General features: G+C 33.8%; 1 pseudogene; it reads right to left on the bottom strand.

Moving 5' to 3' along the window:
* The window catches only part of LOC124358400, a 42,629-nt pseudogene that overhangs the window by 5,112 nt on the left and 16,077 nt on the right, over positions 1 to 21,440 (bottom strand).

The raw sequence follows: 21,440 nt of genomic DNA, 5'->3' as shown, positions 1-21,440 counted from the left end.
TCATTAATGGCACAGAAGCTAACTAGCATACTAGCATGCCCTTTTAAACATTTTGAGTGATTTTTCTTTGGAGTTTCAAGGAATGTCACCTTGTACTATTATACTTTTTCGGGACTTATTCTGGTTTGCGTACTTTTTGATGTGTATACCAGTTGCAGCTCAAACTCGTTCACACACCTTGTTAATATCTATTAAAACCTATTAGCTTCAGCTTTTATAAAATGCATAACTTTGGAAATCATCTCTCATGACTAGCTGTAAGATCAAAACCTGGAGAGGTTGGCAGGTAATTGTTCTTGTTTTTGTCACAGTGTGGGAATGAAACTCAGAGCAAATGAACAATCATGAAAAGAGATAGAGTAACTCAACACACATGGTGAAGCGCTGAATGTACCACATGCTCTAGAGGAGTGGAGTGAAGGAAAAGTTCCTTATGCACAGGGTCTAGCCACGGTTAACGCTGGCTAGTGTCTTCAGTATTCCAATAAAATATAATTATATGCCCAACAATAAACTCAAAACAAGAGTGGTAAATACATGTAGATTACACATGTATACAATTTACAATAGTTTACAAATATATCATCCTAAAATTATAAATTTACATCGCAAGAAAAACTTTCAAAATAACTTAAAGCAGACATTTTTATGAATGAGAAAGTGATTGTGAAGATGATTAGATGTATAAAGACGTCGTCTAGCAGTGGCGGTTATACAGTATGCCAGTACAACCAAAACAGTTGTCATTGTGCATTTGATCTATTTAAAAAAGTAGCATGGATCATTATTGTCATATATTGTACTTCAATGGTAGAATAGAAAACAACAGCTAAATTCATGTGCACACATGAAAAACTTTGGTTAGTTCGTAAATGACAATTCCTCACCAATTACCTGACAATATTAACTACTTCACATAGTTTACAATCATTGGTGTCTTGGCTAACTTCATCATTGTTATAATTTGTTTCTTCCACAATACATAATAATATTACTATAATATCAGAATCTGGTATAAAGTACAGAAGAATAGAGAATACAGAATGACTAATACTGAACAATTAATTCCAGATCTATAAGATCATTATCAGACCTATATTATCACTTGATCAAGTCATTAAATTAACAATGGGAACTACTATTTTCAAACCAAATTGTAAAAAAAAAATAAAATTTATATTTGACTGAAGTTTTTAAGTTGACTTAAAACGTTTGCTAAAGACCTAACTTCTTACAAAACATTTTAAAACTTTAAACAAAAGGTAGAATTAAAGTGTTTTAACTAACCTTGAGTATGAGATATGGCAAAAATGAAGCAGCCTCAGTGTCAAGCATGTTGTATTTATGTGTGTTAAGTATCGAGAACAGAGTCTGCAAGTATTCAAGCCCTTTGAGTAGCACCGACGGGTTCGTGTCAAAGAACCGGAGAGTCATCCATCTCAAGATCAAGTCCAAGTTAGCCCTCTGTGCTTCAGCATTTTGTGGCCAGGTCCTATAAAAAAATATTTTTTTGTTTCTAACTGTTTGAGATTTTAGATTACAAACATAAAGAATATCAGGACTTTAAAACTGGTTTTATAGCCTACCTCACTAAGAGAATCAATTGCTCGGAGATGATACTTGAAATCAGCATGAAACATGTTGGCGATGAGACCCTTGTTAACTCCGGCAGCCAGCATCTGATCTTTGAGCATTTCCACGAACTCCTCCCGTGGTGTAGTAAAGTTCCACTTGAGAGTCTGACACAGTCCACCATTACAAATCAGGCACTACATTGAATGCGGTATTTTGGTTCAGAAAGATTTTTTGAGGAATATGTACACACTGGAATTAATTACTGTATTTTGGAATTTAAAAAAGGCTAGGTAAAGAAATTAGCACAAACTCTTTATTCTTTTGATATGTAACATGCATTTAACCAATAAATTTCTTTTGATGAATTACCTCATTATAGATTGTGTTCTGTAAAGGCCAGCTTGATGTGTTATTTTATCACTTACTGTTGTATTTTTTTTATTATGCTCTTTGGAAAGTCTTGGATATTAATGATGGACTAAATGACTGTACTGAATAAAATATCATGACTTGATGTTATTTCATTCAGTGCTACAGCATTATGTTCACTGAATAAGTTTGTCTAGTCAAATTGATCATACATTTTAAATGTTTAAGTCAATATATTTATACATTTAGTTAAAATGTGGATCAAAATCTATTTCATTAGGCAATGACAATAACAACCAGTTCTGATGAACTGTCTTGGTTCCTGTAGACAAACTGATTAAAACTAATAATAATGTCCAAATGAACTAAAACAAGACATAACCAATAACAATTATATCACTACTATAATTAATCAAACTTTACCTTCAGTTTCTGTTCATCAATAAATCGTTGGTTTTTGAGGGAGTTATTCTGTAACAGAGGTGCCGTGTCAACCTCTTCATCCTTCTTGCTGCGGCCTGCAGGCTTCGCTCCTACAGCTGCTACAGGCTACAACAGATAAAAAACATTAATTTGGTTCATTGATAATCATTGGTGTGTATTTCTACATCAGAAAGACTGTGTTGGGCCCACACTTTTTGCTACAGCAGCTAGCATCTGCTAAAGAGCATGATAGATTAAACTATATCTTGGATTTATTCAATAGCTCATTTAAACAGTACAGGTGTTCAAACAGTTCAAAGCCTTAGATAATAACGATTTTAAACTTTAGTATAAAGTTTTCATCATTCGGAACTGACCCGCCAACAGTGAACTCAGAACTCTTTATACAAGGAAAAAACACTTCTAAACTTACACTGATTAAAGAAGCAACTTGAAATGATATGAACTAAACATGTAGTCAAATAAGATGTGAACTAAGATAGTCAATTTTGGCACTGAGAAAAAAATGACATGACATTACTCGATTACAATCTTACCCACCAATGAAGCGTACTAGCAGAAGTCAAGCAAGATTTGTTCTGCTAATTGCTTGTTTTGCTGTCACACATATAAAATCAAGGTTACATGAACTAAAAATTCTTCATATATCAATTTCAGCTCTCCAATATAAACTTTGGAGCCATTTTTAAGTTTGTACCCTAATTTAGAGTGAATAAATACGTTTACAGTCTTTAAAACTAGGTCTTTATATAAAAAATGGAGGTTAAACAATAACCTATTCATTTCCCTTAGCTTCAAATTAGATCACAGGGTAAACAATGTCCTGAAAGATAATTGAAAACTTTACCTTGGCTTTGGACTTGGTAAATGTAGCAGTTGAGCCAGGTCCCATCTTAGTATTGGCTTTACCCTTATCTCCGTGAATGTTGGAAGCTGACTTGGATTTTTGAACTGGTTTTTCTGGCAAACATCCCCTTGCCTTCTCCAGGATTGTCCTTAACAGGTCCTTGGGATCCTGGCTGCAAATATTTCATACATGTATCTACCCTTCTAGTTGACAGTGTACAAACAGTCTCAACTATAAAACACAAATAAATATTAATCCTTATTACATCACTTTGTTTAACCCTGGAACTGGCGGTCATATTTCTCTCCGTGGCGGAGTGTTTTTAGTACTTCATACATTGCCTTATATTTATTTTATTGTTGCATGTTTACTATAAAGTACCTATGTCATATTATATATTTTTTTTATTCAGAATTGTTAAGGAACATTTTTCACATAATATAATTTTAAAAAAAATGTCCTTACTCTACCTCTTCATGAAAACAAATTTTTTTAGAAAAAAGAACAAAGTTTTTGATTTGTAAAATTGTGTTTAGTGATATGCAAAATCCCAAATATAAGAAAGAAAGAGCATTTAATTCTGAGTAAAAATAAAACAACACGTAGTTTATAAGGTAATTTATTTTTAAATGTGGTAAATGATACAAAAATCATACACTGACATTCAAAAGTGCTACTTACCAACAAAAGTAAGAACTTCAAAGTTCACTTGGATTTGTACAATCTTGTAACTATTAGTTCATATTAATTTTCTATTTTTCATTTTTTTTATTATATATTTTTTTAATTATGTTCTGATTGAATGTCTAAATCGGAATCCTCATCGTTGCGTGGTTCTCGAATGTAACTTGAACGATCATCACGGAAATTACGATCCATTACATAAACACGCACAAAAAACCTACTATTAGTAGCAGGATATCAGTAACATGTTAATCACTGCAGGTTTTTAGTATTGTCTAGCTTACACTGATTTTATTACAATAGCTCCACTGAATGAATAAATTAAATGTAATTCCTCATACTAAATGCTATGGCCCAAGAGCTTAATAGTGTACAGAAAAAAAAGTCTTAAGATGAATGTAGAGGACATTTTTAAACCCACTACATATTACAATTTAAATCTGTTATACATTTTAAGTGCAAGTTTCTCAGCCAAGTGGAATTTGACAGCAGTTTATATGTTACATTAACTTTTAACTATAGAAAAACTGTATTATACTTGTAGATTTTATTGTCTTTTATATTGTATAGCTGAAAAATCTCTAATCTTCTAAAATATATCTGAAAAATTACTTAAAAATTGACTAACAATTGGCCTGAACATATTGGCAAGAACATAATAGAGTAATGTGTTGTGTACAATGTGATAATTATGGACTAAACAAACCCAAAATAAGATGGTTATTCACAAGTTTTATTATTAAATTTTCACTAATATATCTAATGAACTAGATAATGTATTTTTACTTTTTTCCCAGATCATTAATTTTGTGCCATCTGATTCTAACCTTTTCTAGTTAATAATGAGATATTTAGTTAGAATTGGGTTCCTCTTCCGCTGTTACCTGCATTGCTTATTTGTCCAACACCTATTATTGGAGTACTGTGGAACTGTTAGAGTTGACTCAGTTTTTGACTCGAGTAGCAATGCGTTTCTGCTGAGTACATTCAAAGTACTCTCACTATACTGTATATACCTTGAGTTTATCACAAGCGCTGTAGAGAGGTCCGTAGCCAGTGTGCATCATAACTCCGAGGACAGCTTCTGCTGCATTCTTGCGTACATCTGCATTACGATCCTCCAGGTTGGCCAGCAATACAGGTATACATGCTACCATCTCCTCCTTGGGTACCGTCTTGACTGTAACATCATAAGAATGATGTAACATAATTTTAGATATAATCTAAATTTTTTGTGATATACCAAAATTAATAATTAGGAGAAATTAAACTGTTGCTTCATTTTAATTGTAAAATTTAAATTAAACTATATTTCAATCCTCAATAACATTCACTAGTCTACAAATAATATCAGCTAGTGAGGACTTGAATGATTCGAACATTTTAGATTAAAAACCCTGAATGATTTGAACTTCTCTGCTGGCTACATGACATATTATTATTAAGTTATAATGTTCCAGATGGGGGTTAATTCACAATTTTCAATTGGATCGTTCAAAATGTTCATGTCCATCATATATATTTTGAACTATAACTCCTAAAAGCAAATAAGGCAACATTACAATGCATTGTCATATTGACTGAGTAGTGTTAATTCCACATTTACATCACTTGCTTTGCCTATATTATTGTAATAAATGTAGCAATATGAGCCATTTAAATGTTTCTGAATCACTTTTCACTGTTGAAAGTATTTTTAAATTCCAAAGTCTCCTACTACTTCAATACACAACCTCTCCTCATCACTATAAAGATGTATCTGTCACAGTGAATGGATACAACCTGAAATGATTTTCTTATTGCATAAGGATTTACATTTTGTTTATATTTTGTTATGGTATATTAATCCAGTACTTTAAATAAGCAGTATTAATATTATTTAATTATATATGTAACATTATTTTTTATCATGTAGTTAAGATGTTTTTATCACCCTCTCTTAAGACACTTGTGTGATTCAATTTTGCAGATCATTCAAACTTTTGTACTGGTCCTATTCAGAGGTACAATTTATTCAAATTCCATTGTAAATCACTTATCTGACTGCAAATTCAGGTATATTACAAACTACTTTGAGTAGCTTTAATTATTTCTTTTGAATGAATGCTATGAGTGAATGACATACTGTTAGGCAGTTTCTCAGCCAACCAGCCCCAGAGTTCCGTTCTCAAAGTTGGAGAGCCGGACTTGAGGGCATCAGCGACCATCTCACCGTCGAAGAACTCCCGATAGCCACACTGATCCCCCCAAGTGTTGATACACGCTACGGCTGCAGACCGAATCCACACCTGCACCAAACATACAGTTGGATAAACCACAAAACAAATAGATACAAACCTGTTGATAATTTAATCTTTTGATTTGGTACATAAGCTCAGACTACAACATTTCTTTATTATAAATTACCAGAAAAGAAATTAGAGTGTTACAAATAATGGTTACAAAAAAGAAGAAACATTTCTACGTGTTAATTAAATCCATGCAATTTATTGTTATCAGGAAATACTAATACAATGATTTTATGACATTCAAAAGTCTACATCTGAATTTCCATAATGTACTTTTAAAATATTACACACATCCTACTATAATCCATAATTAAAATCTTTATATTAATCTTTTCAAGTAACAATAATTTATTGAAAAAAAAACTGTTTTAATTATTTATTCTGATTGAGATACAATTGATTCTTGATTAACCATTAATGGATCAACTGTGTTGCAATTAAACTGTGATCATGTACAGTAGTAAACATCTAATCTAAAAAATAATCACTTAAAAATCGGTCTCTACCAATTCATCTATTAAAAGAAAAAACATACAAATCATAAGAAGCTCATACAGCTGTTTAAATAATATTACATGTGCATGTGTGTGTATGTTAAAGTTCAAAATCACTTTATTCAGGAAAAATACAATACAATTTCATACACTTTCATCACCCCAGCCACAAAATTGCGCGTGTGGGGGCGCATTTGGTGCTTAAATTCTGGACAATACTTCCTTATTGCAATAAACTCATGCTTTAAGTCATGCTATTAAAGTCATGTCAAAAGATAAATACAAAATTAGTTTGTTCGATCCAACAGAGCAACTTTTAGCTTGATTTGCGTATTTATTTTGACTTAATCTTATAAACTACACAAAAAATAACTAATTTTGATAGAAATAGTTTTGTAGCTCTAAGGGCAGTTTAGAAACACAGCAAAATACTCAATGCAGATGTAAAATAAATCATTCATAGCTCAAAAACAGTTTATACTAATCAAAAACTTTATTCTAACAACGGACAAGATTCAATTAAATTTTTTTGTGGTTGGTCCATCGTCTAAAAACTAATCCAGCTACCAATTTTCAAAAATGACGTAAACATCAGTTTGTGGGTTTATTATAACCATGGAAAGATCCCCTAAAATATCCGACAAAATTTCTGAAAGATACAGCATGTTGTAGGTTATTACAGAATGCTTAATGATGTTACAGAAATAACTGAGTCTCTAATTTACCTTGCTGTCACCCATGCCCTGAAGAAAGTTGGGGAAGAAAACGCGTACATGCTGTTTGCAGCCAGGACCCATGGCAGTAGCCAGGGACTGACAGAGAGCCAGAGCACTAGCTGCTATCTTAGTGTTAGAGTCCACAAGCCTTGCTGCCAGTACAGGTGGACACTCCCCCAGACTGCTGTGGATGGACTTGCTCTCAGACACCATGTTCTGTAACTTCTGTACAGCTTCTGCCCTCACCTGTGGACACGGTTTCAGCTACTATGACCACAGAAGAAAGATTGGGAGGACCTCTACTTCCTTGCGAAATCTTTCTAGGTGTACTAATATGCAATACACAAACATATTATTACATCACTGTCAAGGAATAGAAGACAAATTATATTAACATATTGCAGATTATAGACACGTCCCTGCATAAAAGAGACCAAAAGCACAAGGACTTAGAGTGAAGGTCTGTGTTGATCCACTTGTCTACATAGTTGTCAGTGATTGTTTCATTTCCAAATCTTTAAGCCACCTATGTAAGGCTCACTGTTATGCTCTATGGACTTAGTTTTCTTGATTTTTAATATCTTCCTTCACTTTTTTGTACCATGTTATTTCCTTCATCAATAGTTTTAATGAGGCTTTTCAACAGTTTTATTTCTACATTTATGCTCAAGATTTTTCTAACAGATGGTCCATGAGTAGGTGAGAAGTAGAAAAAAAATTGTATTAATATCACCAGAAACAATTACATATAAATTACAAAGAGCAAAATTGTCCATTACTAAAAGCGCTTTCTGAAGTAGATTGTTTTCTTTTTAAAGCTTTTAAACTTGTGGAACAGTCAGTGTAAAACCAGCCAGCTGAAATGTTCAGTTCCCTGATTCTTTACATTGTTTTCCAGCAATAAAACCACCTCCTTTTTGCTGTAAAATTTCTCTTCTCCGTCTTTAAACTTTTTGTGAAATTCCATAACTTTTTCCTGTGGCATTGGCTGAACTTCCTTGATCTGGAGCTGAGTAAAGCACTTAAAAAGTACTTGGAAGTTTTTTCAAAATATCTGGTTTTCATATTTTGTTATTGTTTATCACCCTTGTTGTCTTTTTGTAAACAATATTTTCAATTTTTATCTGTGTTCTCCAATCTAATAGCAATTCTTGGAGAATTAGATTGGATTATTAGATTGGAGAATTGCTTCTCTAATACTTAAATCCTAAGCAACTTTTTTAATCGTCTCTCTTTTATGAAGTCCATTGTTGGCTTGCAATTTAGTCTCTTAAAAGCACACACCTTCTTAAAGGATTGGTAGAGGGTTCTGCATCACTCTATCCAGGTGCACAGTTGTACAACATGCTACTAAATAAAATCAAGAATGACAATCTTATCTCTTTGAAGAGGAAAAACTCCATAGCTGGCTTATATCTGAAACCACCTACAGACTGAAGAAAAGTTTTTGAGAGAGCAAGAGCTGGACATTTGAGACGATCCTTTCTCACCTGCTTTGCTTTGCTTTAGTTCTTACAAAAAATATTTGATGAATATACTGTTCTTGAGGAAGTGTAAGTAAAAAGTGTCTATTTCTTTATCAGATAAAGAAGCAACAAGACCAATCAAAATGGAGCTCAGGTAAACTTACAAATAAAGTAAAATGTACAAGTCTCGATAAAATTTAATAATTTATATATCTACTACTAGCTTTCTTGAGTCAGATGATGGAGTAAAATGTTAACAAGAATACTTTACCCAATTATTGCACTTAAACATCTAAATTATATCTGTAAGTAGAGAAATATTTTGTGATATTAACCCTTTGAAACGCCGATATAAATTTAGTATTTGTTTTAGATTACGCTCATTTAAGGTGAAAAAAATGAAAATTCCTTAAAGCTATTTTTTTATTAATTCCTAATGACTAATAACACACACAAAAAATAAATTTTACAATAATGTAATACTTGCATTAAAATAATCACATTTTTTCATAATAATGGAATATTTCAATAAAAATCAAATTCAGGTTACAGAGTAATCAAATACATGTGATGAAAAATATGAAAACTATGTACAAGGATAAGAAAACAAATAAAGTGTAATGTGCTGATCTTCATTAGTTTATGAGTTCTGATGATAGATTTATGCAGTTGTATGGTAAACTTCAAAACACAAATTGGGATGAAGCCAAGGGGTCTTGGGACATGAGCCATAATTACACAACAGAAAAGAAAACAATAAAAACTTGATTATAACACCTAAAACATGTTAACAATAACTTTTTACAACTGTTTGTATAAGGAATGACAACACAAGAACACTTCCCAAAGGCAAAATTCGTGCTCCACTGACAGTTGGTAATGGCGGATAGTATTGTCATCAGCGTACAGACGGGAGTGGGAGAACAGCTGCCAGCAACAAAACAATTTATTGTTTACCTACTGCGGCCACCTGACAGCTGTAACTGGATTATTTGGTCAAGCCAGTACATTACTTAGTATTGTGGCTTATATATTGAGCTTATAAACTTCAAAAACAGTAATAAAATATATTTTTATCAATCGGCGGATTATTTCATCTACGGCGTGCTAAGGGTTAAGTTTGTTGGCTGAGAAGGTCAAAGGGTATATTTGTGAATAATATACTGAGATTGGAAAGACCAACAAATTTTTCAGATCTAGGTTTTTAAGTTTAATGGATTCAATTTTTTATTTTTTATCTATTTCTATTATAAACTCACCTTCCAATTCTTATCTGACAATTCATTGATGAATGTATCTGTGATGAAAGGTGAGAGATCCACTCGTTTGAGATTACCAGCATCTCCATGGTCCATGGGTGCAGGCCTGTCCTCATCATCCTCTGTAGCGTTGCTCAGAACGGTGTCCACACTAGCTCGTCGAGACTCCTGCTTCACACCCCTCACTGGGCTACGGGGCGTCTCACCTGCATGCTACAACAAAAATTCAATCACAAGGCTGTAACTGAAGTAAATAATTTTTATGATTATATGTTTTTCAGCATGATGTTATGGATGTTATTGTTAATGTTAAGTGTCTGAATTTTATCATATTACATTTAGTATTTTTACTTCTTTCTTAGTTTATGCAGAAATGTCATAAATACATCTATATGTTATAATGTACACCTAATAATATATGTTATTGTAGATTTATGTTAGTGTGGAGTAGCTTTCCTCTAAGCAGTCCACTTTGTAGAGTTATGCTCTTATTTTGTTGTACCAATATTATAATGTAATGTTCATTACTAATTTGAATTTCATTATAAATAATAGGTATCAGATAAACCATATTCACAACATACTAGGGTCTTTATCATCCGAAGTTGAAGAGACAAAGATTGATCACCTAATTACCAAATTATCATGCTTTTATAAAATAATATTTAACATGATTTTTGTATTTTTTATGTTTATGTTTGTACAAAGCCATGTGTCTGCAGTGTCTACACATGAATGTTAGCTGCTCGACAGAAAACAAACCAGGGTAGGCATTCAAAACATTTTTTCAAATTCCTGGTTATTTCTTGGGTTTTTCAGCTGAAAATTTACAATTCTCTACTTTTTTTCATTTTCAAACTAAATAAACAACTATAAATCTGTATTTAACACTTACACGAATGCAATGGTGACGGTTTATATTTACAGCTGAATTTACAGTAAAAGCCACATAGTATTGTGTGTACTAAATAACTTTCCTTTCTTTGATGTTTGGAAACTACATGTAGCCAATTTGGAAAAATAAAGGGAACAAACAATAACCAACACAGCTCTACCGTGGATCATACTGCAGTCCAGCATTGCGAGTCAGATGTCTGTGGTGCATGAACATACGAGAGCACAATTCTGTCCGTATATAAAGCTTGGTTCAGTACAACCAATAAATAAACCAAATACACATGAACTCTACTTTTAACTTTCTTTGACCTTTTAGAAAAAAGAAACCTAGGAATACCACGTATTTCAAAGGAAATTAATATATTTTTAAAACTGCAAATCATATCCTCTCACTCTCTGCTTTTAAAGATTCAAGATAATAGAAATGGTAATTTTAAAAAATGAGCTTCCAGATTATATTACATTTAAATAAAAGTATATGGATATATATTTATACAAAATCTATTTATGTACGACACCCAACGTACGAAGTATAAAGAAAGTGAAAATAAGTGACCATCTGATAACCGCTGAGCAGCTAACGTCTGCTGCATAGAACCTGCAGACACGCTAATGTAAATATAGACATGGAAAATACAAACTTCTTAATCAAATATTATTTGTAAATCACATTTTATTACTGTGTGTTTCTAAAAAGTTTATAAACACAAATAACTACAAAATAAGTTGAAGCAATCATTACTTTGCGTAATGTTGATCAGTTTTTTGTCCATGAGCAGGTGCAACAAACTCTCAATGGTGTGCCAAAACAAATATAGATTATATAAATTATAACTAAAATATTATTTCTTACGCTACAGTAATTAGTTATTTTGGTTATTTCTTTACACTTTTTCAAATTTTAAGGTCCTAAGATAAATGCTTACTTACTTTTGGTCGTAAAGTTGTGGGAGATATCTCATTTTAAAGATATACTCAGTACGCATCCTAATACTTTATACCTTCTTCAATACTTTATTGGTTATTCAAAAAAAATCTCAAAAATTTGTTTTACATTAATATTTAAGTACTCAAAAACTATACACTTCATGAGAATATTACAAAGCGTTTAGTTGTGTATTGATTGTCTTTAAAATGAGATACAACTCCTCTCTACAATCAAAAATAAAGGCTTGAAAGTTTTCGAAGTTTAACATCGTTTTTCTGGAACAAAACTAAGGCTTGTTTCAACTACAGCCGGCCCGTAATAGGCTTTTATTGAATATGCAATTGGATAGTAGTACTACAGAAGATATACCTTCCACATTATTTCTTCATATGTAACTAAGAATTGTCAGAAAGGATAAAAACAAGTTTACCTTATCACACTCAGCAGCGATCTGCTGCAGCAATGCAGGCTTTTCACCATCGAAGTACAACTGCAACTGGCTGCCCATATACACTGACAGTATGCCGACAAATGTGACTCCAGCTGTGCGGACTAAGGGGTTGATTGCTGTTACACCCTTCTTAACATTGTCCATTATAAGTTTTGGCTGAACACTGTCAACAAACACAATGCCACATTAGTGATCTGACAGATATTTCTCAGTTTCGAGTTATAGATTGAATGTTGTTAGGAGTAACTTACGTGAGTCCAAACTCTTGGATGGCACTGCCCAGCCAGTTGAGCACCTCAACCTGGACCTTGGGGTTCTTCTGTGCGAAAGCGTAATCCAGCACTTGTATGGCTACATGTTCCAATCGAGTGGCTTCACTGAGAGCTGTCAATGCGTCAGCTGCCGCTGACTGTGTCTTGATATCACTCAACCTCTCAGCAACATCGGTCACCACACAGTTTACGCCAGTTCTGCAAACATACAAGTTTCAAACCTTCTCCTGAACCAGATATTTCACTTTATACTTTTTGTTGTAATTGATTAAGTTTCATGTATTAGAAAAGACAGTAAAGATTCAAGCAGTACATTCCGTCCAAATGAAAGCATTTCAGTACAAAGTACTCTGTTTTGTTTGATAGAGTAAGTGGAATTGTTTTTAACTTGTTACAATGGAAAAGAGACTAACTACACTGATGACAGCTGTGTAAACTCTGGTGTACCAGAAAAGGTTTACAGATACCCTCATGAAACTTAATCTGGGCTCGAACAATATATTGTATGTGGACAAGTGGTATTACAGTCCTGCACTGTTTACGTCTAGTAGCACGTGGCAATTGCAATATGTTAGAAGCAATTGCACAGATATGCCATGATTTTCAAAAAAAGATGAATAAAGGCGATGTAGAAGTGAGGCACAATGGAGATTTGCTTGAGACGAAATGGTGTGACAGACGTCATATAACTATATCGTCAAGTGTTCGTAAAAACACAAAATGGTAGAAGTCACCAAAAAAACAACTACTGCAAACCCTTAGAGACCATATTATAACAAACCCATGGGGGCTGTTGATAAGGCCGTTATGGTGATGAGCTTCAATGACTCAACACACTATAAAGTGGTAAAGGAAGTTTTTTTTATACTTACATGACATAATTTTGTTGAATGCCTCTCGTATGTTTCAACATACATACTGGCAAAAATAAAACCACTCATGGACTTTGGACAAAGACACGTGACATAAAACTTGCATAAGATATGCACTCCAGTGAAAAGACAAATATTTCCCACCTAACACCGACTTTCACTCCAGCAGGTAATAAGTACTCACTGTGTACATCACTTTATGTGGGAACTGCCCTAAAGTGAAAAACGATACAAGAATGTCTAAAGCAAAGTACTGCACATACAGGAGAAACCTCGTATGAGGTAAACAACCGGTGATGTTACTTTTTGCATTATTCCTTGTTTCAAAGAATTTCAAACCAAGCAAAAATAATTAAATTTAAGTGTAAAACACGCAATCCTAATGCTATGTTTTACAATGTAAATAAACAAGTTACGAGAGTTTTTTAAACTATTTTTTCATTTTTACTCCTTATAGTAATTTTTGGTGTTGCATTAGTTACTCATTTTAAATGTGCAAAAAGGGACGTCATATGGCCTCCATACTTCTGAGAGGGTTTAATTGCAACTTATATTTTTATTTTATAGAGTTTATCTATTTGTGTGAATACCGTTCTGGAAATCATTGAGTAATTATTTTTGTGCAATTCAGTTTAGTTTATTATGGGCAACTGTCATTCAATATAAATAATTTTAAGTAAAAGTAGTATTGAAAAATTACTGTTAAACTAAAATATTTTTTACTGTGAAATACTTCAGAAGATGGTAGCTCGGGCCTTGTATATTCATTTGAAATACAATTACATATTTATATTGATACAGTCAGTATAAATCAGGAAAGAATATTTGTTTTAATTATAGTACAAGGTATAATAAAATTTCATGGCCTAAATAGCATACGCTAAATTTATTTGACTATCTGATTCAAGTAGGATCAGATTATTAATTTTATTTAACACATACAATTAGAAAATAATCAAATTTTATTTAAAAATAAAGGTATAAGCTTTTTTAGTATGATAGCAATCAACATGATCGAAGAATTCATAACCACAATTGAATTAATAAAAAATTATCAGAAACAGCTCATATCCACTCAATTATAATTATACATAATTAAGAAATTGGATTGTTTTAAAAATCAACATTCACAAAAACTCAACTGGAAAAGTCTATCCTTAGCTGTATGTATTATAATAAATTTATAAAGAAAGCTTTTTAAAGTATTTTATTTTTTGTTTTTCTACTTTAGAAATTCACTATATTTAAATTATCCTAAATTTCTAACACAACACATTTTTATGAATAAAATTACTGCATTGTAACATTGTTATTAACATTATGAAATTATCTACTGTGACCTAAATTTTTTCACACAAGTTTTCTTAACATTTATTTAATTGATATTATAATTATTAACAAAGTGTGGAGACTAATTTAAGCAATCAAAACAGAATATTCAAAAACTAAATAAAAAACGTATAAAATAATTTATATCTAAGAAAAATTACAATTTTACTTACACAGACACAGGGAAGGTTTCAGCTATAACTTTAACTGCATCCAGTCTCAACTTTGCCACCTGGAAGTTGGTATCTTTCAATCCAGGCTTCTTCCTGATCACTTGCAGTAACATCTGACTGGGAGCTTCACTCGGCTCCAAGGTGCCCAGCAACTATGGGACAAACAACTTAGTGAATCCATTCAGGTACCAAGAACAAGTGATACAATTACAACAATTCTGGTTTAGGAAAATTAAAACTATAATTTCAGGGATCACTTCCTTAATGAAGTATTATGTTAAAGAAGTGCAGCAAAAACCATATAAAAGTTCATGGGTTATAAATAATTAGTAATCGAAAGAGAGATTGTCCAACAAGAAAAGATCATTTTGATGTAATCCAATGAAACAACAAAATATATTGAATAAAAATGTATCCAAAACTTGGAGTCCATCTTGTTTTAATAGTCAGTCACAACTGCTGTTACATATTTACCACTATTAGGCAATGATCATTATTGCTGCTAATATCAAAAAGATAAAGAGAACATTTATTTTGATAAGCAATATTCTTCACCTTCTGCTTAATCCTCCTAAACCAGGAGTAAAGATTTTCAGTGTCTTTAACCCTCTCTCCCGCTCGCATTGTTTCCAAGCGCTCATGGTGCTTCTAACCTCAATTAATTCGCTCTGCTGGTCGCGCTCGGTAAAAATACGCTGCGCCTCAACTTACACAGGTTCTGTCATTGTAATTAACTATAATTATATATATATTAATTATTTTACTATATATATTGTTCAATGAAGTTGACTGTACGAGACCAGGGAGGTGGCACACGGACAGCTGGGCGTCGGTGGCACGGAGTAGTTTGTTGCGCAGTTACTTGGTGAAGGTCATTGTCTGGCTCGCCGTCACTCTGCCACTGTGATCACTCCGAACTACATCCTCAATGCCACCAACCACTTCACAAGGCTCTGTTACATCACTACATTCACTTGAATCATCGCAATCACTACTAATAACGATATCGATTTCACTGTCACGAAGTGTACGACTCTAACCCGCCATTGTTTCCGCACAACTAATATAAATTAATAGCAATATAATGGAATAAATCTACTGTAAAAGTAAAGTGAATGGTCTTCTGATAGCAAACAACCCGTAGTACAAAATATTGCTACTCGAGAGCAGCACTTATCGGCTCTAGCGGGTAAAGCAGTGCGTGCCGATCTGTGCTGTTTAAGCTGCAGTGGCTATGTGGTGGCCGATTCATGCCTTGCGAGCGGGAGAGGGTTAAGTAATACAGGTGTTTTTATTGTTATGTATATTGCTAACTAAAAACAAGTAATCTTGGTTTATTAAGGTTGTAGTACAATAAGTGTAATTTACAATGTATTATGATATAGGGCAAAATTTCCGGTTTATTTGATGGTGGAAAACTATATAATATCATTGAAAGAACGTTCTTTATCTCTCCCCAGAGAATTGCTGCTCTCAGCTGCACATCTCTCAGTGTAATACAATCCTCTCTCTTTCCTCTTCGATACAAAAAAATATTTAGTACATTCAAGGCAAAAAATCAAAGTGGTTTTGTTTTCTACACAAAATATTGTATCTTAAATTATTTTCCAACATAGTTTCCTATTAGCCACTTACTTAGCGGGTCATGAGCTTAACTAAACCTTCCTAAAAGAAACATCCCACCAGAGAAGACAGCCTTCTGTACACACCAATTTGTGTGCTGTCATCACATTCAAAGCTCTTACAACCTAGGGCCAGGCTGTACGGGGAAAGAAACGTCACAGATCTGCCAAGTCATTTTATTTTAATCACACATCTGTAAGCACTTCTGGAACATTTTGGAAGAAATCTATAATATAGACATTAAAAGTACATTTTTACAAGGGAGGGACTTTAAAAATCAAGAAATCTTCCAAACCTATACCTGAGATAAGTCCCTCCCTCCACTTCCTTCAGCAAACCAACAGTGTCCATCAATACATAATATAGTATCCATACATTATCAACAGTTACACAGTGATAAGTGTCCAGAAAAAAGTGAATTGGCCCTGCTTCCCACCATGACTCTGCAAGCAAGAGTGAACAGACAGACAACTAGAATGTTCTCTACTGGTTGAGAAGAATTGCAGTGCAATAAAAATTCCGAATAAAGGTGAGAAAATTATTGGTTTTATATATTCTTTCAATCATTGGAGCCTAAAAGATAGTTTTCAAGGTAAGTCTGTTGATTTTCTTATCATCTAGTAACAATCTCTGGTTTTCAGCCCTATTAATCCAAACCTAACTAAAATCACACTTATACTATACACACTATAAAGGTAGAAATGCAGACCTGATGGAACTGTTCCACAGCAGCCAGAACGATTCTTCTTCCAGTTGGAATCAGCAAGGCCAGACAGCAGGTCTGGTGGGAAAATGGCTTCTGCCTTCTCGTCCACCTCTTCTGGGCTCATCTCCCGCTCTACGGGGGCCTTATTCTTAGTACCTACAACATTATTGTACTTTGTATATGGGTAGCTGCTAGACATATGCTGGACAATACTAGTTTATTTCCTCTGGGCTCATCTCCCGCTATTCAAAAAAATGGAACAAAGAACCTGTATAAAATTTTGTTTGAAAAACGAAATTAAGTGCGCGGATGCATTCTGAAATGTTGACTATGGCATACGGAGAAGCTTCTTTGGACAAAAGCAACGTTTATCGGTGGTACAAAATGTTTTTCAGAAGGCCGAGAAGATGTGAACGACGAAGAGCGTGCCGGACGCCCGAGCACTTCAACAACAGACGAAAAAATTGATGAAGTGAAGAAAATGGTATTGGCCAATCGTCGAATCACTGTTAGAGAAATTGTCGAGGACCTAGCCATATCAATTGGCTCGTGCCATTCGATTTTAATCGATAATTTGGGCATGAGACGGGTCACCGCAAAATTCGTACCAAAATTGCTTAGTTTTTCGATCATAAACAGCATCACATGAACATTGCTAATGAGATGTTGGAACCTGTCTGCAATGACCTGAATTTGCTCCACTGATGACGAATTGTGGGTTTATGGTTATGACGTGGAAACCAAGGCTCAATCATCTCCATGGAAGCTGCCGCACGAACCAAGACTGAAAAAAAGCACGCCAAGTTCGGTTGAATGTGAAAGTTTTGCTTACAGTTTTCTTCGATTGCAGGGGCGTGGTGCATCATGAGTTCTTGCCACAAGGTAGAAAGGTGAATAAGGAATATTACCTGCAAGTTATGTGCAATTTGCACGAAGCAATCCGCCAGAAAACGCCCGAATTTGTGGAAACACAAAAATTGGCTTTTGCACCATGATAACACCCCTGCTCACACATCACTGCTTGTATGCGACTTCTTGGCCAAAAACAACACACTAATGATACCGCAGGCCACCGTATCCCCCAGATCTGGCCTCCCTGTGACTTTTTCTTGTTCCCCGAAACTGAAGAGGCCCATGAAAGGACAACGCTATGCCACGATTGACAAGATAGAGCAAGATACAAAAAAATGATTTTTTGAAGTGCTTCGAAGATTGGAAAAAACGTTGGCACAAGTGTATAATATCCCAGGGGGATTACGTTGAAGGGGACAAAATAGATATTCACAAATAAATAAATAATTTTTGAAAATACACAATATTCGCGATACTTTTTGAATACACCTCGTATTTCCTCTGGGCTCATCTCCCGCTATATACGGGGGGCTTATTCTTAGAACCAATAACATTATTGTACTTTGTATATGGGTAGCTGCTAGACATATGCTGGACAATACTAGTTTATTTCCTCTGGGCTCATCTTCCGCTCTACGAGGGGCTTATTGTATAGTACCTATAACATTATTGTACTTTGTATATGGGTTGCTGCTAGAAATATGCTGGACAATTCTCTGGGCTCATCTCCCACTCTACAGGAGGCTTATTCTTAGTACCTATAACATTATTGCACTTTGTATACGGATATGTGCTAGACATATGCTGGAAAATGCTAATTTGTTTCCTCTGGGCTCATCTCCCGCTATAAAAACGGGGGACTTATTCATAGTACCTATAACATTATTGTACTTTGTATATGGGTAGCTGCTAGAAATATCCTGGACAATACTAGTTTATTTCCTCTGGGCTCATCTCCCGCTATAACGGGGGCTTATTCTTAGTACCTATAACATTATTCTACTTTGTATACAGTAGCTGCTAGAATATCCTGGACAATACTAGTTGATTTCCTCTGGGCTCATCTCCCGCTCTACAGGTAGCTTTCTCTTAGTACCTATTATTTGGATATTATTATACTATTCTCCTGTAATATCTTGTGTAATGTACTCTTCTCTTTATTTTAACTATCTTCAACTGATATACATATATTGCCAGACTGTTGGTTTTCTACATACTAAATGTGCTATACTTCCGTCTGGCTGTTATTATCACATAACAAAACAGTACACTCCTATTGTTTCCAACATCTATGGTGAAGATGTTGGGGTGTATGGGATTAATATAAAGTAGGAATTCATGTAAGCTATTTCTACTGTGAGGCCAAACTGCCTATATAGCGAACCCATAACTTCAGCTTCTTCAATGTTTTGATGCTAATTGTGACAACGGCCTCGTAAGCCTAAGAGCTAAAAACAACCAATTAATTCAATTGGGAAACAATTGTGTATTATATTAAACGTTGACTTGTGCAGTGTTCCCATGGTACATCTTGCTACCATGGGAATAGCAGTAAACTCCGTTCCTCTTAGCACTGATACAGTTAAGTTTTTATACTACCAACAGGTGAATTTTTCTTTTCTTGTTTCCTTTGTATTTCACAAAATGCAATGTTGTAATCATACAACCTAACAATATTACAGTGATATGGTTGAGCTAAACATTTTGCCAATTTAAATTAGTGAATACAAATTAGATGATGGCATGAACATACTGGCACTTGCACTGGATGAAGCTGCTTTTTTGGGTGCTGCCGCTTTTTTCCTGCAGCAGGTTTCTTGGTAGCAGAGCCATCTGGGCGCTTTACAGGTTTTGGTGCAGTAGAACCTGCTGAAGGCTTAGCACTGGCTGGGCGTTCAGCTGCGGGAGCTGGTTTTTTGGCCACCACCTTGGGTTGCTTCACCTGCAGCTCTGCCTTGTCACACGCCTCCTTGATCTTAACATATCATCAATTACAAATGTCAGTTAAATGTTTTCAATTTAAATGAACTCAATATGACTTTAAATTATTTGTATTTTTAAACTCTTGATGATAGAACTCTTGTCTTGCAACATGTATTAACATATCCACATAAAAACAGTTCCATGGCTGTTACAAATAAACATGAACTTATACAATTTAAATTGCATAAATAATTTACCTTGGTCATCTTAATATTGTCTATGTCAGTGAGGAATGGTGAAATGCCTTTTTCACCAACAACTTTCATAGCAGTTCCTAGGGCTTCAGCAGATGAATCTCGGACAGTAGGATCTATAACCCAAACAAAAAATCTGATAGAATCATAAGATAAAAATGAAATAGAACTTAATAAAAATAAATTCTGGAGCCAAGTGGTATACCTGGTGAAGAAAATTTTAGAGATAATCTAATGCATTTATTATAATTTTTTGGTTTCCAGTTCACTAAGGAGTCAATAATACCATCTACGGTACAAACAAGGCCCTTCTTATAAAATAATTTGGTAAACAGAATAATGGTACCGATGGCGTACTTGGTTTAATACTTCACACTGGGATTTTCATGATCCCACCGAATGTAAGCTACCATTATTTGAGGTTACTTTTTACTCATAATAGATTTGAACACAAATCATTGATCATTTATAACACAAGACGACTGGTGGTTTATATTAAAGCTATCCATTTAAACAGCTTGTGAGGGTTTCTTGTTGGGGTTTTATATATATATATATAAAAACTATTTGGATCTACCTTAAAACAATAAGCATCAGTAAAAGAGTTAACCCTCCATAAAAATGTATTACTATTGATGAATAACAAAATAATCAACAGTAACATTATACATAAGACATAAAATTAAAAATGCATTGAAAGAAATACAGCTAACAGTAGTCGATTATTATCACACTTTTATATTGTTAAAGACAGGAACAAAACACCAATGCCTCTATTTTTATTATAATTAATTACGTCTTTATACCACCATTTTGCATATCCTTTCCTTAATAAAACACACATAAATTATGTTATATCTTGTGCCAATGGGCACCTCTGTCAACAACAGAAATTCAGTTTCGACTGAGAAATATCCCATTTGTGTATTTATTTTAATGTCTCCATGTTACAAAGAATAGCAATAATCTTCCAATCTGATAAAGATAAGCCTGATCTTCTCTCAAAACTGAAGTTGAA

The sequence above is a fragment of the Homalodisca vitripennis genome, chromosome 3 (genome assembly GCF_021130785.1).
Source record: "Homalodisca vitripennis isolate AUS2020 chromosome 3, UT_GWSS_2.1, whole genome shotgun sequence".
In the NCBI taxonomy this organism is placed as follows: domain Eukaryota; kingdom Metazoa; phylum Arthropoda; class Insecta; order Hemiptera; family Cicadellidae; genus Homalodisca; species Homalodisca vitripennis.
This window is presented reverse-complemented; position numbering and strand designations above follow the sequence as displayed.